General features: G+C 38.9%; 1 long non-coding RNA gene across 2 annotated transcripts; it reads left to right on the forward strand.

Annotated features, from left to right (window-relative positions):
• Window positions 1–15,331: 15,331 nt before the first annotated feature.
• Window positions 15,332–17,271, forward strand: LOC104104666 (uncharacterized). 2 transcript variants are annotated; one of them, XR_688175.4, is made up of 4 exons: window positions 15,332–15,491; window positions 16,066–16,130; window positions 16,537–16,589; window positions 16,825–17,271. It is a non-coding gene; the product is annotated as an uncharacterized lncRNA (long non-coding RNA). The 2 variants fall into 2 exon arrangements; XR_004509217.2 differs by lacking the exon at window positions 16,066–16,130 and having other exon boundaries at window positions 15,336–15,491.
• The last annotated feature ends 1,699 nt before the right edge of the window (window positions 17,272–18,970 follow it).

Consider the following 18,970-nt stretch of genomic DNA (forward strand, 5'->3'; position numbering starts at 1 on the left):
TCATCCATAGCAGCCCCGTTGACCAGATTGACCCAGAAGGGTGCCCCGTTCAGGTGGTCAGACAAGTGTGAAGCAAGCTTTCAGAAGCTCAAGACTGCTTTGACCACGGCACCGGTATTGGTGTTACCCACAGATTCAGGATCTTATACAGTGTATTGTGACGTATCTCGTATTGGTCTAGGTGCAGTATTGATGCAGGGTGGCAAGGTTATTGCATATGCTTCACGGCAGCTGAAGGTTCACGAGAAGAATTACCCTGTTCATGATCTAGAACTAGTAGCCATTGTTCACGCGCTGAAGATTTGGAGGCACTATCTTTACGGCATGCCATGTGAGGTATTTCACTGATCATCGGAGCTTGCAGTATTTATTCAAGCAGAAGGAACTCAATTTGAGGCAGAGAAGGTGGTTGGAGCTATTGAAAGACTATGATATCACCATATTATATCATCCCGTGAAGGCCAATGTGGTGGCCGATGCTTTGAGTAGAAAATCAGCTAGTATGGGTAGCCTTGCATATATTCCAGTAGGTGAGATACCGCTTGCATTGGATGTTCAGGCCTTGGCCAACCAGTTCGTGAGGTTGGATGTTTCTGAGCCCAGCTGTGTTCTAGCTTGTACAGTTGCTCGGTCTTTTTTGTTTGAGAGCATCAGAGATCGGCAGGATGACGATCCTCATTTACTTGTCCTTAGAGATACAGTGCAGCACGGTGGTTCCAAGCAGGTTACTGTTGGAGATGACGGAGTTCTGAGGATGCAGGGTCGTATTTGTGTGCCCAATGTGGATGGACTTAGTGAGTTGATCCTTGAGGAATCCAACAGTTCCCGGTATTCTATTCACCAAGGCGCTGCCAAGATGTACTAGGACCTGCGGCAGCATTATTGGTAGAGGAGGATGAAGAAAGACATAGTTGCCTATGTAGCTCGGTGCCTAAATTGCCAGCAGGTAAAGTGTGAGCATCAGTGTCACGCCCCAAAACTGTGGAGCGCGACCGGCGCTCAACCGAGTAAACCCGACCGAGCAAGCCTGTTAGATTTCTTCTACCCAAACTCATTCATTAATAAAGTGAATACATGTTTTCCTTAATTAAACAATAAAGTGGTCGTGTTTGCAGTTACCAATTTCTTACCATAAGTTTCACCATTTTTAAAGTCTCAAATGGACAAGTAATACAACCACAACACATCATAGTTTGTCTTTCCTAGTACCAATACACAACCCACACTATGTCTACGGAGCCTCTATAGATAAAGAAGAGTACAATGATAATGCCGGCAACAAGGCCCTGGCTATACCTCAACCATAATACATAAAGATCAAAAGATACATGACCCCGAGATGAAGTGAGGCTCACCAAGTCAGCTGGGAAGAAGGTGTACTTTTATCACTGATCAATGTCTCCTACTGTGAAACCACATGCATCCATTTAAAGATGCAGCGCCCCCGGCAAAAGGGACGTTAGTACCGTCGAATAGTACCAGTATGAAAACTAAACACCAATTTAAGAATTTAGAAATACAAGATAATTATGATGAACCAGTGCGGCAATAGAATAATATAGATAACTGTCTCAACCATAGCAAGCTTATTAAAATCTATCAACAACATTTATAGGATTTAAGATGAGATCCTATATAACCATCTTCACACAAAGCGGCCCCGCTGCCTCACCCGATGTATGTAGATGGAGGTGTACGTACAATACCACAACTCTAATCAAGCGGTCATTCCGACTCACCTCAATGTATGCGGGTGGATGTATAACCACAATACCAAGAACCTACACAAAACGGCTATGCCGCCTCACCCCAATGTATGCGGGTGGAAATGCATCAACGATACCAATACCAACACAAAGCGGCTATGCCGCCTCATCCCAATGTATGCGGGTGGTGGTGCAACAACAATACCAAAACCATACACAAAGAGGTCATACCGCCTCACCCCAATGTAAGTGGGTGGAGGTGCAGTCCCGCAATATCATAATCCCTACACAAAGCGGTCATTCCGCCTCATCCCAATATATATGCGGGTGGAGGTGTATCACAATCACAATCTCTATACCATAATCCCCACACAAAGCGGTCATGCCGCCTTACCCCAATATATATGCTGGTGGAGGTGTATCACAATCACAATCTCTACACAACTTGGCATAATACCTTTCACATAAATCACGACTAGAAATTATAACATGTGGATACGTAATCTATAGTTTGGGACACATCCTCAATTTATAATGCAATATGATAAGCGCATTTGAAATATGAATTGAACATATATCTTCATCACAAAACTTATCGGATTACTCGATTTCTAATCAACATCTCGGAACTTACAAGGATAATGAGAATTCCAACTCTTAAAGAAGAGTTTAGCCAACATACCTCAATTGAGCTTCCTTAAGCTCTAAAACGTTCTGGAATTCTTAGCAACTTCAATCTATTTTAGAAATATAACAAATTGAACCACAATTAGGAAGATGATCATGTTTCTAACTCATTTGAGCATTTTATCAAACATAAGGTGTGCATAAGGTTTCAAGGTCCCTTTTATGGAGGATTCCATCATCCCACAACCCAATCTTTACCATGTTTAGTTCAACAATCTTCCTACACCCCTTGATATCATATGCATGTAAAATAATCAACTCTCATGCCCAAACATTATCTTGCTAATTACCCATGTTCAGATGATTTCGAAATTAGGGTTTAGGGTGTAGAATATTACCTCTAGGATGAAGACCTAGTGAGCTTGCCTTCTTAATCTTCCAAAACTTGAGCAAGAATTGAAGAACAAATATTGGAGAATACCTTTTCACTCTAGGGCACCCTCTCTCACTCTAAAATATCAGATAATAGCTCAAAAATAACCCAAAGAGTGTATTTAACGAAATAGGTTCGGGTTTTAAAAACCCAAAAATGGAGATCCGGAACAAGGTATGCGATCGCATAACCGATATGCGAACCGCATGTCGGTCGCATAGTTGGTTACAAAATAGCCGAAAGAACTGTGTGTGTATGCGGTCCGCATAACCGTTATGCTGTTGCATAATGCACCACATACCTGTTATGCGGTCGCATAGTCGACTGCATACTTGCTTCCAATTGGCCCAATTAACTGCCTCACTTTGCGGCCATTATGCGGTCCGCAGAGTGATTCTGCGGTCGCATAATGGACCGCAGAAATGCACTTTTCTGCCAAAATATTTTCTTTACTTTCCGGTGCATTGTTCAACTCAAACACGTAAACCTAGTCTGACACCATGAAATATTATTTTCTTTGTAACATTTACCGGGCTTACCACTTAAGAGCTTCGAAATTTTTTGGGGTGTTACATTCTCCCCCGCTTAGGATCATTCGTCCTCGAATGAGGGTAAAAATCTGTCATTAGCATCTTATGCAACTTAGTTTGTTTTATACCACAAACTAGCAACCCCAAATTTGACTAATTCCCTAAATTTCCAAAACTTTTGCCAGAGTTTCCCTTGTAATTAGGCCTATCCACCTGTCAAAGAACCCAGAAACACATACTAACAGCATATACATAATCCAACATCGTAACATAATACAAAACAACACCAACTGTGGCCTCACAAACAATTATATTACCAGAACGAAACACTCTTAACACCAAATGTACAAGTCATACATATTTCATAGGAATATCCCTTAGCATTTTCATATGGCATAACTCATAATTACATGGTTATTCAAATAAATACGGATACTTTTTCTTCATTTATTCTTCGGCCTCCCAAGTAGCCTCTTCAACCTGTTAGTTTCGCCATAGCACTTTCATGGATGCAATTTCTTTGTTTCTCAACTTTCGGACTTGCCGATCAATAATAGAAACTGGAATCTCGTCATAAGTCAATTCTTTATTTACCTCAATAGTCTTAACCGGAACAATGACTGTCGGGTCTCCAACTACTTTCTTTAACATAGACACATGAAACACCGGGTGTACTAATGACATCTTAGGTGGTAGCTCAAGCTTATATGCTACCTCACCGATCCTCTGAATGATTTTGTATGGTCCGACATACCTCGGACTCAATTTCCCTTTCTTACCAAATCGCATTAAACCCTTCATGGGAAAAACTTTCAAAACTACCCAATCATCTTCCTTGAATTCCAAATCTCTACGACGAACATCCGAATAGGATTTCTGACGACTCTGAGTAGTCTGCGGGTGAAAGGCTGTACTAAGATTCACTTGAGTACCCAAACCTTGCTAAAATTTCTTCCAAAACTTAGCAATGAATTGTGCCCCCCGATCAGAAATAATGGAAACTGGGGTGCCATGCAACCTGACTATTTCTTTGATATACAACTGAGCATACTGCTCCACTGTGTCGGTAGACTTAACCGGCAAAAAATGTGTTGATTTCGTGAGTCGATCCACAATCACCCAAATTGAGTCAAACTTGCGCGGAGTGCGCGGTAATCCTACCACAAAGTCCATATTAATCATTTCCTATTTTCATATTGGAATTTCTATGTTCTGTGTCAACCCACCGGGCCTTTGGTGTTCGGCCTTCACTTGCTGACAGTTCAGAAATCTTGCTACAAAGTTTGCCACGTTCCTCTTCATATCATTCCACCAATATACTTCATTAAGATCATGATACATTTTTGTAGAACCTGGGTGCACAGAATACCTGTGAGCTTCAGTCAAAATTCTTTCACGGAGACCATCCATATTTGGAACACAGAGTCGCCCTTGGTACCTTAGTGTACCATCATCCATGCCAAGAGAAAAGGCCATAGTCTTATGTTTATGAATCCCCTCTTTACACTGCACCAACAATGGATCGTTGTATTGCTTCTTTTTGACTTCCACCATAAGCGATAATTCAGCCCTATTTTGTACAATTACCCCTCCTTCACTAGAGTCCACAAGATGAACTCCCAAACTAGCCAATCAGTTAACTTCCTTGGCTAATGGCCTCTGATATGCCTCCAAGTGAGCTAAACTACCCATAGATTTCCGGCTAATAGCATCCGCCACAACATTAGCCTTCCCCGGATGGTATAAAATATCAATGTCATAATCCTTGAGTAATTCAAGCCATCTTCTCTGCCTCAGATTCAATTCCTTTTGTTTGAAAATATATTAAAGGCTCTTATGGTCTATGAATATATCCACATGGACCCCATATAAATAATGACGCCAAATTTTCAATACAAATACCACCGCCGCGAGTTCTAAATCATGTGTTGGATAGTTCTTTTCATGATTCTTTAGTTGCCTAGAAGCATAAGCTATCACCTTCCCATGTTGCATTAATACACATCCAAGCCCGATTCTTGAAGCATCACAATATACCACAAATCCATCTATACCCTCTGGTAGAGTCAACACCGGCGTCGTAATCAGTCTTGCTTTCAATTCTTGGAAACTCTTTTCACAAGCATCTGACCATTGGAACTTAATTGCCTTCTGCGTCAATTTAGTTAATGGAGAGGCAATAGTAGAAAACCACTCCACAAACTTTCTATAATATCCAGCTAAGCCTAAGAAACTGTGAATCTCTGTTGGAGTTGTAGGCCTCGGCCAATTCTTCACCGCTAAAATTTTTTGAGGATCAACCTTAATTCCCTTACTAGAAACTACATGACCCAAGAATATGACTGATTCAAGCCAAAATTCACACTTTGAAAACTTTGCATATAACTGGTGTTGATGCAGGGTTTGCAGAACTACCCTGAGATTATCGGCATGGTCTTCTCGACTTCGTGAATATACAAGAATATCGTCAATAAACACTATCACAAAAGAGTCAAGGAATGGCTTGAAACACGATTCATAAGATCCATGAAGGCTGCTAGGGTATTTGTTAGCCTAAAAGACATCACCAGAAAGTCAAAATGCCCATACCGGGTTCTAAAAGCTATTTTCGGAATATCCATCTCCCTGATCTTCAATTGGTGATACCCGGATCTTAAATCAATCTTGGAGAAGTACCTGGCACCTTGCAATTGATCAAACAAGTCAACTATCCTTGGAAGTGGGTACTTATTCTTGATTGTGACCTTATTAAGTTGCGGATAGTCAATACACATTCTCAGTTACCCATCTTTCTTTCTTACAAAAAGGACCGGTGCGCCCCAAGGCGACACACTCGGCCGGATAAAATCCTTTTCTAACAAATCTCTCAATTGTTCTTTAACTCCTTCAATTCTGCCGGTGCCATTCTGTAGGGTGGAATAGATATAGGATATGTGTCTGGCATCACATCAATCCCAAAATCAATCTCCCTGTCTGGTGGGATCCAAGGGAGTTCATCCGGAAAGACTCATGGAAATTCATTCATAACAGGCACAGCCTCAAGTGTAGGTGCCTCAGCATCGGTGTCCGTAAGCCGGACCAAATGGTAAATACATCCCTTGTTTATCATCTTTGTGGCCCTAAGGTAGGAAATAAACCTACCCTTTGGCACTACATCATCACCCTTCCACTCAATAACTGGCTCATTTGGAAATTCGAACCTAACAGTCCTGGTTCGGCAATCAAGCTTCGCAAAACAAGAATAAATCCAATCCATCCCCATTATCACATCAAAATCAACCATTCTCAATTCAATAAGATCGGCCACGGTGTCTCGACCACGTAATGTGACAACACAATCCCTATAAACCCGCGCGGCCAAAATAAACTCACCAACCGGAGTAGATACAGAGAACGGCTCATAAAGTTATTCTGGTTCTATCCCAAATTCCATAGCAGCATAAGGAGTGATATATGACAAAGTGGAACCGGGATCAATAAGAGCATATACATCATGAGATTGGACAGTCAATATACTTGTGACAATATCTGGAGAAGCCTCTGATTCCCGACGTCTCCGCATAGCATAAAATCTGTTGGGTCCTCCCAAATTTTGTGCACCACCTCTAGCTGCACCACGCCCTGCGGGTGCTAGGGTGCCTCGAGCTGGAGGTGCTGTGGATGTAGTAGTTGCAGAATTAGCTGGCTGTGCCGCGCCTCTGCCCATATTTCGGTGGGACGAGCGGCAATCTCTTTGAATGTGACCCCGAAAACCACACACATAGCATACTGGTAGGTCCATGAAACAGGACCTAAAGTGCATCCTCCCACACTTGGGGCATGGAAGCCTCTGCTGCAGAAACCTTCTGTCGGGCCGACCCTGCTGGTGGGGTCTCGTGCTGCCCTGACTGGGTCCAGATGACTGTGCACCCATCGAAGACTGGGCAAATGATTGGGATGATCCTAATGACTCTCCCCTGAATGCTAACCTACCATCACCACCACCGGAAGAACCACCAAAGTTGCCCGCGGACCGGGCCTTGCTGCTACTCTGATGCTCCATTATGTTCTTCAATTTGCGAGTCTCTGTGGATTGAGCAAATGCCACCATCTTACCATAGTTCATATCGGAATTTAAGGCAGCTGTAGAGGCCTCATTTATAACCAAGGGTCTAAGGCCCTGTACAAACCGGCACACTCTAGCTTCCATAGTGGGCAACATGTGAATAACATACTTGGATAGGCGCGCAAACTCCATATGGTACTCCCACATATTCATACTACCCTACTTCAGGCTTTCAAACTCAGCGGCACGAGCTGCCTTAGTTTCAGCATGCAAGAAATGATCCATAAAGGCATTTGTGAACTCACCCCACCTTGCCGGAGGGCTTCCCTCCTCACGGGATTCCTCCCACAACTCAAACCAAGAATAGGCCACCCCTTTCAGGCGGTAAGAGTCCAACTCCCCTTTCAGGCGGTAAGAGTCCAACTCTACTCCCTCTATCTTTGTAGCATGCATAACCCGGAGAGATTTATGCATCTCATCAATGAAGTCCTGGGGGTCCTCCTCGGGATCAGTACCCGTAAACACTGGAGGATCTAAATGAAGAAACTTGTTCACTTTGGAACTAGCAGATTCTCCTGGATGACTGGAAGAAGTAGTCCCAACACTCGATCTCTGGGCCTGAGAAGCCACTAACTGTGTCAACATTTGTATGGCTCCCCTAATATCAATATCAGATACACCAGAATCGGAAGCTGGAGCTGGAGGTGGAACTGGAATATCAGTTGGAGGAACCGTTGCACCTTCTGTAGGGGTAGGGACAAGTGTGGCCTGATCAGTTGTAGTAGAGCCAGGCAGTTAGTAGCTGGAGGAATATTCTCACTCCTCGAGTGCTCACCCGCATCATCAATTATAGGATTAACTGTCACTCCTGGGGTGACATTGGCTCTTTGGCCAGTTCTTGCCTTCTTCTTAGGTGCCATGTACTGAAAATTAGAGCAACGCAGGAGTTAAAGGAGGAACAATCATACAACCAGATTTATCGCACGATCAAGAACATGAAAGAGGGTATTATTCCTAAATGCACAAGTAGCATCCTTATTATAGATGTGGTCGACAACACACTGATAATAAGGACTCTACTAGACACGGCTCTAAGACATCCTAGGACACTTTAGAACCTTAGGCTCTGATACCAAGTTTGTAATGCCCTAAAACTGTGGAGCACGACTGACGCTCAACCGAGTGAACCCGACTAAGCAAGCCTTTTAGATTTCTTCTACCCAAACTCATTCATGAATAAAGTGAATACATGTTTTCCTTAATTAAACAATAAAGTGGTCGTGTCTGCAGTTACCAATTTCTTACCATAAGTTTTACCATTTTTAAAGTCTCAAATGGACAAGTAATACAACCACAACATAGCATAGTTTGTCTTTCCCAGTACCAATACACAACCCACACTATGTCTACGGAGCCTCTATAGATAAAGAAGAGCATAATGATAATGCCGGTAATAAAGTTGCCGGCTATATCTCAACCATAATACATAAAGATCAAAAGATACATGACCCCGAGATGAAGTAGGGCTCACCAAGTCAGCTGGGAAGAAGGTGTACTTCTATCACTGATCAATGTCTCTTGCTATGGAACCATCTGCATCCATTTAAAGATACAGCGCCCTCCGCAAAAAGGGATGTTAGTACCGTCGAATAGTACTAGTATGAAAACTAAACACCAATTTAAGAATTTAGAAATATAAGATAATTATGATGAACTAGTGCGGAAATAGAATAATATAGATAACTGTCTCAACCATAACAAGCTTATTAAAAGCTATCAACAACATTTATAGGATTTAAGATGAGATCCTATATAACCATCTTCACACAAAGCGGCCCTACCGCCTCACCCGATGTATGCAGATGGAGGTGTACGTACAATACCATAACTCTAATCAAGCGACCATGCCGCCTCACCTCAATGTATGCTGGTGGGTGTATAACCCCAATACCAAAAACCTACACAAAATGGCTATGCCGCCTCACCCCAATGTATGCGGGTGGAAGTGCATCAACGATATCAATACCAACACAAAGCGGCTATGCCGCCAAACCCCAATGTATACGGGTGGTGGTGCCACAACAATACCAAAACTATACACAAAGCGGTCGTACCGACTCACCCCAATGTAAGCAGGTGGAGGTGCAATTCCATAATATCATAATCCCTACACAAAGAGATCATGCCGCCTCACCCCAATATAAATGCGGGTGGAGGTGAATCACAATCACAATCTCTATACCATAATCCCCACACAAAGCGGTCATGCCGCCTCACCCCAATATAAATGTGGGTGGAGGTGTATCACAATCACAATCTCTACACAACTTGGCATAATACCTTTCATATAAATCACGACTAGAAATTATAACATGTGGATACGTAATCCATAGTTTGGGATACATCCTCAATTTATAATGCAATATGATAAGAGCATTTGAAATACGAATTGAACATATATCTTCATCACAAAACTTATCGGAATACTCGATTTAGAATCAACATCTCGGAACTTACAAGGATAATGAAAATTCCAACTCTTAAAGAAGAGTTTAGCCAGCATACCTCAATTGAACTTCCTTAAACTCTAAAACGTTTCGGAATTCTTAGCAACTTCAATCTATTTTAGAAATATAACAAATTGAACCACAATTAGGAAGATGATCATGTTTCTAGCTCATTTGAGCATTTTATCAAACACAAGGTGTGCATAAGGTTTCAAGGTCCCTTTTATGGAGAATTCCATCATCCCACAACCCAATCTTTACCATGCTTAGTTCAACAATCTTCCTACACCCCTTGATATCACATGCATGTAAAATAATCAACTCTCATACCCAAACATTATCTTGCTAATTACCCATGTTCAGATGATTTCGAAATTAGGGTTTAGGGTGTAGAATCTTAACTCTAGGATGAAGACCTAGTGAACTTGCCTTCTTAATCTTCCAAAACCTGAGCAAGAATTGAAGAACAAATATTGGAGAACACCTTCTCACTCTAGGGCACCCTCTCTCACTCTAAAATATAAGATAATAGCTCAAAAATGACCCAAAGAGTGTATTTAACGAAATAGGGTCGGGTTTTAAAAACCCAAAAATGGAGCTCCGGAACAAGGTATGCGATCGCATAACCGATATGCGGACCGCATATCGGTCTTATAGTTGGTTACAAAATAGCCAAAAGAACTGTCTATGTATGCGGTCACTATGCAGTCCGCATAACCGTTATGCGGTCGCATAATGGACCGTATAACTGTTATGCGGTCGCATAGTCGACTGCATACTTGCTTCCAATTGGCCCAATTATCTGCCTCACTCTGCGGCCATTATGCGGTCCGCAGAGTGATTCTGCGGTCGCATAATAGACCGCATAAATGCACTTTTTCGCCAAAAAGGTTTCTTTACTTTCCGGTGCATTGTTCAACTCAAACACGTAAACCTAGTCCGACACCATGAAATATTATTTTCTTTGCAAAATTTACCGGGCTTACCACTTAAGTACTTCAAAATTTTTCGGGGTGTTACAATCAGAGACCTGGTGGTTTACTTCAGAGGTTAGAGATTCCTGAGTGGAAGTGGGAGCGTTTCACTATGGATTTTGTTGTTGGACTCCCACGGACTTAGAGGAAGTTTGATGCAGTTTGGGTCATTGTGGACATGCTGACTAAGTCAGCGCATTTCATTCCTGTGGCAGTTACCTATTCTTCGGAGCGGTTAGCAGAGATTTATATTCGGGAGATCGTCCGTCTTTACGGTGTGCCCGTGTCTATCATTTCTGATCGAGGTACGCAGTTTACCTCGCACTTTTGGAGGCAAGTTTAGCGTGAGTTGGGTACGCGGGTTGAGTTGAGCACAACATTTCATTCTCAGACGGACGGGCAGTCCGAGCGTACTATTTAGATCTTAGAGGATATGCTTTGTGCTTGTGTTATAAACTTCGGAGGATCGTGGGATCAGTTCTTGCCCCTTACAGAGTTTGCCTACAACAACAACTACTAGTCGAGCATTCAGATGTCTCTCTATGAGGCATTATATGGTAGGCGGTGTCGGTCGCCAGTTGGGTGGTTCGAGCCGGGAGAGGCTCGGTTGTTGGGCACAGACTTAGTACAGGATACCTTGGATAAGGTCAAGATTATTCAGGATCGACTTCGCACAACTCAGTCCAGGCAAAAAAGTTATGCCGACTGTAGAGTTCGTGATGTTGCATTCATGGTCGGAGAGAGAGTGTTACTTCGGGTATCACCCATGAAGGGTGTAATGAGGTTCGAAAATAAGGGCAAGTTGAGCCCTAGGTATATCGGACCTTTTGAGATTTTGGAGAGAGTGGGATAGGTGGCTTACAGGCTTGCGTTGCCACCTAGTTTAGTAGTTGTTCATTCGGTATTCCATGTGTCCATGCTTCAAAAGTATCACGGCGATCCGTCCCATGTGTTAGATTTCGGCTCTGTCTAGTTAAACAAGGATTTGACTTACGAGGAGGAGCCGACGACAATTCTAGCCCGGCAAGTTCGCCAGTTGAGATTAAAGAGTTACCCTTCAGTTCGAGTGAAATGGAGATGTCAGCCTATTGAGGCAGCTACTTGGGAGTCCGAGTCCGATATGCGGAGTAGATATCCCCACCTTTTCACCAGCCCAGGTACTTTTATATGTTTGTTCGAGGACGAACGGTTGTTTTAGAGGTGGAGAATGTGATGACCCAAAAGGTCATCTTATATTTTAGAACTCGAATATGCGCTCTTAAACTGTAAAAATCTCATTTTACCCTCCTCGATTTGCGTGCGCAGTTCGGGCAGGTTTCCGGAGAGCTTTTATGTTGAAAACTAATGAAAATAAGAATTTTTGCCTTAAAAGTTAATTTTAGTTGATGTCGGTCAATATTTTTGGTAAACGGGCCCGGATCCGTATTTTGAAAGGTCTCGGTAGGTCCGTATCGAATTATGGGACCTGGGCATATGCCCGGAATCGAATTCAGAGGTCCCTAGCTCAAGTTATGAATTTTTGATGAAAATAAAAAGTCTGAAAATTAATTATTTTTAAGAATGGATTGATGTTTGGCATTGTTAGTACCGGGTCCGTATTTTGGTTTCGGAGCCCGGTACAGGTTCATTATGATATTTAAGACATGTCTGTGAAATTTGGTGAGAAACGGAGTTGATTTGACGTGATTCAGGCGTCCAATTGAGAAAATAGAAATGTTAAAGTGTTCTTGAGAATTTCATTTGATTTGGTGCTAAATTCGTAGTTCTAGGGATTTTAGCACTTAACAGAACCCAAAAACGGGATTTTAGCCAAAAACTCATTTTTCTCAAAAATCAAACGGTGAGAGGCGATTTTTCAAAAGTTATTTCCTCCCCAAATTATTGGTAAGTGATTCTAAATCATTTTCTTTCAATTACCCATTACATTTCTTGAATTTTCAACCTAAAATCTAGAGTTTTCATGGTAAAACCAGGGGTTAGGGTAGAAACTAGGGATTTCGGAAATTTGGGAATTTATACCTCAATTTGAGGTCAGATTCCAAACTAATTACATATTCGGGCTCGGGGGTGAATGGGTAAAAGGATTTTAGTCCGAACCTCGGGTTTTGACCAAGCGGGTCCGGGGTCGATTTTTCGACTTTTTGGAGTAAAATTTGGAAAATTTAATTTATGCAATATAATTGATTCCTTTAGCAATATTTGATATTATTGAGTCATTTTTGAATAGATACGAGTGGTTTGGAGGTGAATTCCAAAGGAAAAGCAGTGATTGAGAATTAAGTGGCCTTCAGAGCGAGGTAAGTGTTGTGTCTAACCCTGACTTGAGGAAATTAGGAACCTTAGATTACTTGTTAAGTGAAACTCATGTGAGCGGCGTATATGTGAAGTGACGAGTACTTATGCACCGCCAATTTACCTATTTTCCATGTTTCTCAGTTTTTCTTATATTGTCTCAATCCTATGCCTAATTGCGATGTGTTATACTAGTGTTGTTCAATTTATCGTTCTCATCATGTTTACGGATTTTCTGGTGATAATTGAGTTTTTATTTCAAAGTTGAGATTGATGTTATGGAACCAAATGTTGAGGTAAGGTTTGCACTTGCTATTCTATCTCCCTGTTGATATTTATGCATTGCATTATGGTAAGGGAGAGTGCTAATGCACAAAGGGTGATGCCGTGTCATATTGTGAGTGTTAATGCACGAAGGGTGATGCCGTACCATGATATGAGAGTTAATGCACGAAGGGTGATGCCATGCCGTTTCTATTTATTTTATGGTGAGATTGAGAGTAAAAGCACGAAGGGTGATGCCATGCATTTTTCCTTACTGTATTCACTATTCCTGTTGATCACTCTATTGTAGTTCTTTATCTCGTATTCTCCTCAGTATGATCCCCCCCTCCCCCCCGACATTTTCTGTTTGGTTCTTCATTGATGTTATTTGCATATACACTGTTAAATTGTACAGGTTGATTTGTAGGTGCCTTGCCTTAGCCTCGTCACTACTTCGTCGAGGTTAGGCTCGACACTTACCAGTACATGGGGTCGGTTGTACTGATACTGCACTCTGTACTTTCTGTGCAGATTTTGATACGGCTCAGGTTGATCGAGATTTGCTACTGGTCTGCTGTCCGGAGACTCAAGGTAGATCTGTCGGCGTTCACAGACCTTGGAGTCACCGTCTATCTTTTATGTCCTACTGTTTTCTTTCATTCAGTCAGTTGTATTTCTTTTAGACTATTGCTTGTAGTAAATTCTAGAATGCTCGTGAATTGTTGACTCCAGATCCGGGTGGTAGTAATTAATACAGTTTTATGATATTCCGCACTTAATATATTTCATCTTAGTTAATTATGGTTATTTACTGAATAGAAATAAGAAATTGGTTTAACGATTATCTAACATTGGCTTGCCTAGCAAGTGAAATGTCACGATCTTGTCGGTGGGAAATTTCGGGTCGTGACATAAATATATAAATATCTCTATATTTATTATTCTATATGTTTATTATTTTATTAAAAAATAATATATTTATATTTGTTGGAGACGGACCTTTAATAAATTTTGTAAATTTAGTGGAAGAATTGGGAACATAAAAAAACTCTATTAACTGGGAAAAAACTTTGAAAAATATAAAAGTAGAAACTTTTTATATTCTAATATTATTTCACACATTCCACCTTATTGATATTGTGTTAGCTTTTTAAATTTTTAATTAATGAAATTTGAATATCATTTGAAATTTCAAAAAAAAATTATTTTATTATCTTTTAAGACATAAATAAATTTTTAAAAAATGATTTTTGAATATATTTTAATCAAAAACAAAATAAAATTTAGATGTTAAATGTTATATACGTCTATAACAATCAATCTCTATAAAAGGTAACAAATTGTTAGGGCTCGTTTGATATGATCGATAAACAAAAATAATTCTGGAATAAAAATTTAGTACCGCCATATCCCCTTTTTGATTACTAATTCTGGGATATGTTATCCCAAGATTAAAAATATCGGGATAACTTATACTTGCCAGATGGTAGAATAGTAATCCCAAGATAAGTGATCTCATGATAAAGCATTAAAATTGACAATCCGAGGATTAATACAATATATCAAACAGTCAATAAGAAATAATATTAGGATAATTAATCCCCGCATAACTGATCCCATTATATCTTGTCTTCAAACCAAACGATCCCTTATAAATGTATAAGTATTGTAACTAATTCTAAAAAAATATATTCAATTTATACTTTAAATGAAATTTTTATTACAATTTAATTTTTTCTACAATCTAAACTCAAAACATTATATACACAATAGCTTAGTTCCCATTTTGTTTATTTGTTGTTTTGTTAGCAAAATTTTATTATTACTACATTAGTTTTGTTTTTAGTTTTTTTTATATAATATCATGTAGGTACTCATTTGTGTGCAAAAGTATATGAAAAGTTAAAGACAAAGCTACAAATAAAAAAGATAAACAAAAAAAGAAGAAAAGGATTAAAGCCCAAATCTCTCAGTTCCTTAAGACCTAAAATATTTAGACTCCAACCCCATTCCCCCCAAAAGCTATCCGCACATCTCCCCCAATCTTCCCCGCTCAAACCAATTATCCCTAAAACCCTCGTCCTCTTGCTCTTGGAAAACATAAATCGTCAAGGTATCCCTAGTCTTTCTTTTGTTTCTCTTCTTAATTATTTCGGTTGTTATCATTGCTTTCTTAGGATTCTTGATCGGGAATAGTTCTTTTTAGTTTCATCATTACAATATCGCGGTGAAATGGCAATCCCGACTTTAGTTATATTGATAAGTGCCAAGAATTTAAAAGTAGTTATATTGATAAGTGCCAAGAATTTAAAAGAATAATAGATTGCCAAATTCAAAGCAATAAATTAGGGATCTCTCCAATTATTATGAATGGAGGACCTTTTTCGTATATTTTAATTCCTATATTTGCTATTTGCTTAAAATAGTTTGTTGTATGAAACGGGAATTAGTAGTTGAATCTTGATTTCTGTAGTACTAAGCCAGAACAAGCCTTTTTTCTATAATTTCTTGTATATTTTTTATTCTTCATTACCTCCATTTGCAGATTGGGGATCTTAAATGGTTTTTTGGGTTGTACCCAGTTTGCAGTTATATGCACACACAAAAAACTATACTAATAATTTTTTTCTATTAGAGTAGGTACTATTCACAGCTGTAGTGGTTAATATCTATGTGAATAATTGCAGAGAGCAAATGAGTTGGTGAGGCACTGTATTCACCCAAACTTGATGATCAGTTGAGTGGATATAGGGTGAGTATATGCATTCATTTGATGTGCAACTTACTAAATAAATGGTCATACGGAAATGCATCTTCGCTTTCTATATATTTTTGTACTTCTTGTGGCAGCTAGCAATGATGCAAATAGGTGAAGAAGAGTTGCTTGTTAAGATATTACCATTCCATTATTTCTAAAACTTCAATGCAACAATTAGGATAAATCCATAACTTCTAAATACTTCTAGACGCTATCCAATGAATTTGCTGAGATGGTGGAAAAACTTCTCAAATATACAGTATAAATACTCCAACAGCTTATAAGGGTGAAATTATGGGATGCATTAGCACAATCATTTTTAAGCATATGCTCCAAATTTATGTTGCAGTATGGTGATGAGGTTCATTCTTTTTAAGTAAACTTAAATTTGTCTTTTCAGGTACTTGTGTTATGGGCATCAATGTAGAAACAAACAAGTGTAATAACCATGAGGTATGTATGATACTTCACTCTTTTTCAAAACAAAGTCAATTGGATATACTACCTAGTGAAGGATGGAGTGTTTATAAAATTATTGTTAAAATTTGTAGGACTTCTAAAATTTATTTAGAATAATAATATTTTACTCTATGACTGTTTGTTATTATGAAACGGGTGTGATGTTGAACTGGTTTAGCTTATGCTCTTTTCTTGAGCCGAGAAATATGAGAATATAATTTTTTGGCAGTTACGAATTTAAGGATTTACAAGACTTCAGACATGGAAACGCCTAGTTATCAGATACTAAGAAGTTGTGCAGCTTATGAGGTTGGTAGTATTTTCTTAGTGTTGTGCTTCAAACTAATAACTGCTAAATAAGGCTTATGTTTTGAACGGTTTGTAATCTTTTGGTATATCCATTGCACTAATAATCTTAAGGTTTTAAAGAAGCAGGTTGTTGTTTCTCGCAGAAACTTACCCTGTCAAAGGAAATGTTTTTCAGTTCAAACACTATCCACTGATGGTTACCATCACTATCCAGTCTCACATTAGCTATTTTGTTTTAAAACTTTATTATTCGTGTTGTAAAAGAGTTATATACCCTGGATCTGTATGCAATTATTCTTTCTCTTGTAAAAAAAATATCGATACGTTTTGAATATTACAACATTTTAGTATTCTAATTTATCTTGAATGATATTGTTGAACCTTTAATTATGTATTTTTACTAATGTATATCATTTATTAAAAATAATTGAAAGTATTTTGCTACAAATTTATATATTTGATGCTAAAATATGGATTGTTAGCTACAATATATAAATTCTTGTGGCTAAAGCTGATCGTGGTAAATTTGTCAATTTATTGTTACGAAATTATGGAATTCATAGCTAAAAGTATGATTTCTTAGCTACGATATAAAAATTATGGTGGCAAATACTTTAATGTGTTGCTATGAACTTTTGAATTCATAGCTAATCACAAGTACTATTGCCACGAGAGTAAATTATAAATTTAGCAACAAAAGTTGAGCTTGCGTGGCAAATAAATTAAATCTTTTGCTACAACACAAAATCTTGTGGCTATAATACGAAAATAGCTACAAATTTTATTTGTCGTGGCAAAAGAATAAAATCACTTGCTACAAGTATATTTTTTGTGGCAAGAAATTTTTACCATCACAGTTACGACATAAAAAAGATTCGTGGCAATAAGTATTAGTCCTTAGCCACGGATCATGTGAAGTTTGTAGCTAACTTTTAGCTACGCTACATTTTGCTACGAATGCTACGGAAAAAAATATTGTGGCTAAAGTGTTTAGCCACGGAAAATTTCATATTTAGTTACAATGTATTTCGTAGCTATAGATGCATTATGTTGTAGCGTTTGTTAACAAACTTTTCCACTAATCACGTCACATCCCAAACCCCTAAGTCCCCCCACCTTTCACGTCTCCCCAGCATATACCCTCACATTTCAATTATTTCCTGAACCTCAATCCCACGTCCCCACTTCAAATCATTTGTACAAGATTAGATAACTACTTTGGTTCCTCTTTGTAAAGAGGAGAAAAAAGAACGAAAGGAGAAAATAATTGGGTGGATTGACTTTTTAGCATTTTAGAGGAGGAAAGAAACGAGCTTTTTGGGAGAATGCAAAAAAGCAATCAGATAGGGAAAAACTTTCAGCAACTAAGAAAAATTAGGGTTGTTATTTTAGAGTGAAAATTATTTTGACATAAACTGTTTGGTGGACTTAGGTTCGGAGTCGAAAATCGAAGTATCCTTCGTAGTTTTAAGTTCGCGGGTTCAACTCAAAAAATTATAAATATTTTCTTTGTTTTGAAATATAAAAGGAGGACAAACTCAATTTCAAGTTCTATTTTGTTCTCACAAAACACAGAAAGTTAGGGATTTTCCGTTCAAGATTCGGGTTTTAATGTTCTCGTCGAGTTTTGGTTTATGGTTCGCTGTTGCTTTTTATTGTTTCAAGTTCGACATTGGATATCTATTTGTTGGAGTTTTCTCAATATATATTAAAAATCCTCACCGCAAAGATTCTTATTCTTCTCTTGTTTTAGTTACTATCTGTGTTTAATAATTTGTGGAGAAGTTTAGTTCTATCAGGAATGTTTTCCCGGGGATGCATGTCTTTAATTAAAGTTAATTATTAAAATGGAGATTTCGTAGTCACAATATATAACTTCTTTGATTATCGAGAGCATTTTTAATATCTGTTTCAAGTATTCAGTAGCTATGGTATAAACAAGTTTCTGAATAGTCAACTTTAGATTGTAATAAGTAGAGAATTAGTATTAATCTATGGTTATGATATAATAAATTATTTAATTAATCTATAAGAAGTACTCATCAAGTTTTCCATTGTATATCACT

The sequence above is a fragment of the Nicotiana tomentosiformis genome, chromosome 4 (genome assembly GCF_000390325.3).
Source record: "Nicotiana tomentosiformis chromosome 4, ASM39032v3, whole genome shotgun sequence".
In the NCBI taxonomy this organism is placed as follows: Eukaryota; Viridiplantae; Streptophyta; class Magnoliopsida; order Solanales; family Solanaceae; genus Nicotiana; species Nicotiana tomentosiformis.